The sequence below is a fragment of the Hyposmocoma kahamanoa genome, unplaced genomic scaffold (genome assembly GCF_003589595.1).
Source record: "Hyposmocoma kahamanoa isolate Upper Pololo Valley unplaced genomic scaffold, ASM358959v1 226, whole genome shotgun sequence".
Classification (NCBI taxonomy): Eukaryota; Metazoa; Arthropoda; class Insecta; order Lepidoptera; family Cosmopterigidae; genus Hyposmocoma; species Hyposmocoma kahamanoa.
In genome coordinates, this window is record NW_020653745.1 from 1,041,350 (window position 1) to 1,047,887 (window position 6,538).

Here is a 6,538-nt window from a genome sequence, read left to right on the forward strand (position 1 = left end):
GCTGAATGTGCAGGTCTTTACATGTGCTGGATTTGAAGTATTTAACAAGAAATAGGGTTCAATTTCTCTTACTCAAAACCGCTTACCGTGGCATTCTGATCCATTTTCTGTAACTTTGAAAGTTTCACACAGCAAATTTTTCTGCATCCCTTACAACCAACATTAAAAATATACACATTTTAATAATAATTTGTAGATTTCAGTCCTTTAAATACAGTTAAAATAATATAGAAATAGAAAAAAAGCATGAGTCAAATCTACATAAAATTAATTTACGTCGTACTAGTGGCAATTTCAAGCTTGCAGCTGAACGTAGACGCGGTAGTCAGGCGAGCAAACTGCTCTAGGATCAAGCCATTGCTACTCCGTCCAAGCCTTTACACAAAATATGCTATTCAACGTGTCAATTTGAACAATAACCTTTTTTGACGCCTGCATGTTTGACCGACTAACCAGAATATTCTAATAAAGAAGCCTTCGACGGTTGGCTTTCTTTGTTAAGGTATACAATAAATTTGTAAGGGAGGCTCAAAATTTTTTGTGTGCAAACACGAGGCTTGTTTTAGTCACGAGTATGCCGTATTAACAAGTTTCAGTTTAATTAAAAATAACCCTACATAAAGTCGGATTTTTGATTAGCTGAACAGAACTCAAGTCAATTGTGTTGCCAAATTTTTATGAAACAAAAATAGTCTTGTTGTTTTTCATCACTTACAACTTTAATTTTGGACTGTTTTATTACGGTTTTTGACTACTGAACACATGTCAACTTATTTTTACAAAGTAACATTAGTGGCTGTTAGTTTTGTCCAGTTAATTTAAAATCCATCATATCCACATTGGAAATGAAACTGTGTTTTCGGATCTGAATTGCGTATATTTGTTTTTTCAAACAAGCCAACGTTTCGGACTCTTTACAGGTCCCATGGTCACGGCTGACTGAGATGATAAAGTCATTAACTAGTTTGCCTAATATTAATGCGAACCAGTCTATTCTGAACTATATATAGTTACAAAAATTGTAATTCCTTATTTTTTTAGATTTACCAAAGAACATTTCAATTCAAGCTACATACTTTTGAATTTTTGTTACTTTAACTTATACGTTAAAGTAACAAAAATTCAAACTCAAATTCAAATATATTTTGTTTTACTAAATTAAAATTATTAATTAAAGAGTTCGAAACGCTTGTTTCGAAAAAATAGTTTAATTTGCAATCCATCTTAACTGTAACCTTGACATCCAAAAAGTAAGAGGTGTACATTGTCATACTACAGATTAATAGCCATTTGAGATGGCACAGTTTAAACTTTCTGTAGTCTGTCTTTTTTGAAGACGGAGTAAAATGACAATTCAATGCGCAAAAGTGTGGCCCGCTTGCGAGCAGCTAGTGATTGCAATCGATAAAAATTCTATCGACTGTCGACTGAATATTGGCCACGCTTATAGAATGAATAGCTGAACTTGTTTCATTTGAATTATTCTCGACCCATTATTCATCCAATTACAGAGCACAAGTTCATCTGAATTGTCAATTTTTGTGAGTTCATACATACATACACAGTATTTAGAACTATGTTTGTAAAAATACAAAGAGGAGACATATTTTAAAAATTTATATGTTAATTCAATATAGATAATCAAATTCGGCTATTATTGTTAAATTGTATGTAAATAAAAATTCACCTCGACACTAGTACGTCAACTGTCAAAATAAGAATAAAGAAGGTAATAATAATAACGCAATTAGTAATCATTAGAACGGCGTAACATTTGCTATTCAGTCATTTTTGGAAAAAATTATCTTCCTTCACAATCTATCGATAAAACTATCGACAATAACTACATAACTATTTAAAATTTCTGGTTACCAGAAATGCTACGAATGTCATTTTACTCAGTCTTCAAAAATGACCGACTTTACTTCGTTTCACGTGATGTTAAACTCACGATTGATTTAGTTAGTTTTGATTTGCTAAGGCATTGTTAACGCGAAATAACTATAGGACCAATATAATAGTGACAAAACTATGGCTAATCACTAATTACAGATTTCTTACCACACTGTAAATGTTTATTCACCCGAGAAATGTGAAACTAGTGGTAACCGTTTAGTAAATAACTTAAGTTAATCAATTTGCTTTTTTCATAGAACAAGTTTTCATGTATTCTTTTTTAATGTAATCGTTTATAATAATGGAGGAGTTTTAATTAGGTTGGCATTACTGGCTTCGAAAATAGTTTGACAATCAGTTCTACCAACTTAAAAGTAGTATTAGCAACAATATGATTCAGAACTACTGTGTGTTGATTAATTTGGCAACAAATACATAGTCCATTCAAGAAATCGTTATCAAACATTAAATACCTTTAAATGGAAGATAATATGAATATCTTCGCTCTTAGGTACAACAATCAGCTGTTAGATAGTAAACTGACAGGATGAAATAAAAATAGAGGTGTCTTGAAGGATCGACTTTACTGGCTCACTCAATAGATCATGAAAACAAATTATATCTTTGGATGAAATTAAGAACTTTGTAAAAAAAAATATGTGGAGACTAACAGATTGATAGTGTAAAATATTTAACGGTCCTTTTTGATTGAATTTGTTTCAGCGAGTTAATTGAGAACGGAATCAAACACATCACTATACCCATGGCAACAGTGTATTTGAAAGTGATATTAATAGTTGTCAGTTACCTCCAATTCCAAAAAAAAAAATGACCGCTATTGAATTTCTGTCGTTGCCAAATACTCTACTTTTGAAATATATGGAGCATCAGTATTTAGCTAAGTTTCAATTAATCAAATGTTTAAATGCGTTGCGTGCTAGTTGAAATATTAAATTAAAATAAGCTCATTACATATCTAAAGGAAATAAATGTGAAAATTTTAATATTAGCATGTTTGAACAGGCCTGTGTGATACAAAGATGTACAAAATCGTGTGATGAGTTTTTAATGTTTGTTATAATCATTAATGTGTGTGGTGTACCTTATGTGCAGATAAGGTGTGGTCGCTTTTTATTTTGATCAAAAGTTGACCTTTGATAGATGTTATGCGTCATTAAAATTGCTGTTGCAGTAGCCTTGACCGTCTCTGTTAACTGGTAAACCCATATAGATTTGTGATATAGTGTTACATTATTCGGTTTGTTTGTCCATGACAGCTTTAAAGCAGTTGCAGTATTAGCAAGTTAGGGTACGTAGTTGTGTGAACATTATTGTTTTGGTGCCATAATGCATCCTTTGGAGCTCTCATGAAGATTGGAAGTGGGGTTTTACACGAAAAATTTCATTCACTTTGTAGCGAATCGGTAATGACTCATCTAGATGAAAGCTACTTGAATGCGCGAACAGTTTTTGAACGCAATTAGGTTGTGCTCGTTCATTTGTAGACACTATATATGCTAAATTAAACCTTATGCGTTTAGGTCTACGTAGACACGCATACGCAGAAGTGTACTTCCGTTATTTGTCTTGGAAAGTGGACGAGGTCGAATCATAAAGATACAAGTTGTTAAAAATTTATGCAAAACAAACGAAGTGCAAGATAGCTTGCGCTTCAGAAAATATACGTTGTCCAGTGTCGACTATAAGTTAATAGAATATTTGCTATACCAAGAGGGTCTGACGGAACTTTCTACAATTCCAATGTGACTTGCATGTAGCTTCAGATCAGGGTCTAATCACTACGTATATTTTGCTTAGTACGTCCACGAAGATAGACGTCGTTAATAAATAGATGGCGCTGACATCACTTTTTGCTATACAATTTTTAGATAATTTTTCAAAACCCGAAATATATTTCGTTAAGGCAGTGCATTAACTTCAAACATCGAGTATATAACGAGAAATAGAGACGAAATGTCGTTTAATTTGTTTGAAAACTATTCTGCCAAATTATTGCGGTGACAACTGCGCTCCGATTGGCCAATCCGAATTCGAAACAATTGACGGGTGTCGTCAAATGTTTCACTTGAAATCGACCAGTTCAAATTGAGCTTTGCTATAATGGACGAAAATTGCAAAATTTTATTTAATTACCGATGAAATGTGATTCCGTTTGTTTTGTAATTAGATGTTTTGCTGTTTTTCCTACACCACCGAATGGAACAGCCCCCATTGTTAGAGATATTATCTTTATTACAATAAATACAGAATATTTTTGGAATATACGGAGACGTACACACAGGTCAGTTGTTGGCGCTATACTATCTCAGCTTTCTAATCACAGCTCAAACGAGAGTTGATATTTAAAAGCCCATTTGACTGATAAGTTCATCCATGGATGACCCTTCAAAACATGTTTAAATAAAAACATGAACCCAGAAATCATGAACTTGGAGGTATGTGTTTGTATAGGGAAACGTACTTCCCGCATTAGTCACCAGGGATCTTAGGAGCTGATGACTCTATACTCGTTATGTATAAGCTACTCTTTGCTTCAGATTGTTAGATTTAACGTTAGATTTCAAGTGTACTATTCCACTTCCAAACTTTTTATGGGCATGAACATTATTCGTTAAAGCGAATGAAAGAATGTTGAAATGTTGTACAACTCTAACAATGTTACGTTAAAAAGAATGTTGGCCTGTGTTACAAGTATGGTTTACAATCGAAACGATTCAGATCAGCTTTATTGTATTTGTGTACTGCGACATACTATTTTGTATTCAGATATGTTTATATTATTATGGGCGTGGAGTTAAGATGTGGTGTGGTGTCGGACGTACCTTATTGACCGAGCGACCATTACGTAGAGTGACTACGGGGTCGTAATTTATGACTTACTATGCCATTAGAAACAACGCAATAGACGTGAAAGCGTTATGATTCGATGCGACCTAAGATGGCTTTCGTTGGTTCCGCACAGTGAAAGTGTTTTCGAAAAAAAATATCCAATTTGTGGCGTAGAGCAAGTCCTTTATGCCTTTAGTACTACAGTTTGTCTAATAGATGGCGCTATACAATTTTTAGGTGGGAGGGAACGGAAATGCAAGTGAGGTACTGGTTTGTTCTTTGTAAAACGCCGTTTATAAAAATCTCGCTAAGACAAAGGGCTTTCATGCGAAACAAGTATTAATTGTTATATCGCAAAATGTGCAATAAATTGCAAGGAATCAATTAATCAATAAAAAAACTATCATACAATTATGTACTTTTTATAGTGATACGTTGTTAAGGACACTTTATTTCGTAGTTATTCGTCTTCGGTGCCATCGCACTTCTTTTGGAATCTGACGTGGATTTCGCTAGGTGGCGTTAGTGGTATTTTAATCAAAGTTTATTTATTTGTGTAGAACGTGAATGTGTTTATATTGTAACTTGCATATAATTTAGAGAGCATGATTTTGGGATTTGAATCTCGATACAGTCCGTCAGTTGGCCTTTACGTGGGTATTAACAATTACGGCGCATCATTCCATGTCAGACTTCTTAGCACTATTTTCCCTATAAATGGCCAGGACCAAAAGGGTTCTATATTTATTTAACTGACCCCTAACAGCCGCCATTTTTACTTTTTAGTCCATAATCTACGTTTTAGAATATAATAATTCGCTTTTCTTTCCGCTAGATGGCTTTATGTTCGTTTCTGGTCAATATTATTTTATACAATTTGATGTTTTTAGGTGGTTTCTTGGTGTGAATTTTGTGTTTATTGATAATTATTGTAGATGAAATGTACGAAATTTGAATTGGTTATTACGGGGTGATATTACAGCTCTACAACACTTCAATTAGTTGAATTTGTAGTACTAATTATTAAACAATTATTGACTTAAGTTTAATGAGTCTTAAAAATGTTTATTATAGTTATAACAAAGATCATAACGCTCGTGGCCGAAAATGGAAATAATAAACTGTCAGTCAGAGCTCATTTTCATTGGTCGTAACAAATGGTGTGCATTAAGCACAGGTCTAACTGTACACCAACAGAACTGATTGTAGCAATTGTCGTCCGATTGTCACAACCGCTATGGTCTTTGGAATCTTGTAAATAGACTTTACATGAAGAGCAATATGAAACTGTGAACACATTAAACCATAGTTAAATAGCAACCAAACACCAACGTGTATGGAACAAAAAGTATAAATAAAAATGTATACTTATTCAATAATTATTTACATACATACATTCCAGTATAGAGTAGTTCATCTCACGCGTTATTTAGTATAAAGAGATATATAAAGAATATATATTGTATATGGTACGGTAACAGTTTGTGTATACTAAATCAGTATGTATAGGTTTCGCTTAATAAAGTAAAATCGTATTTAATTATTGGTTTTTTTTTAAGTTTTCTTTTAGTTTCCTTCCATTGACTTACAAATAAATGGACGACGGGTCTAATACAAAAACCACGAAAAAAATGTCCCAAGTCAACCTATTTAAACGTAGTGACATGTAAAGGAATATGAAAAGGCTAAAACGTTGAATTTAAATTGTAATGTCATCGCAGTACTGTCTAATTTTGCTTGCTTCGCTGTCAGTCGAACAAACGAAGACTAAAGCGTGAATGACGCTCTGTAT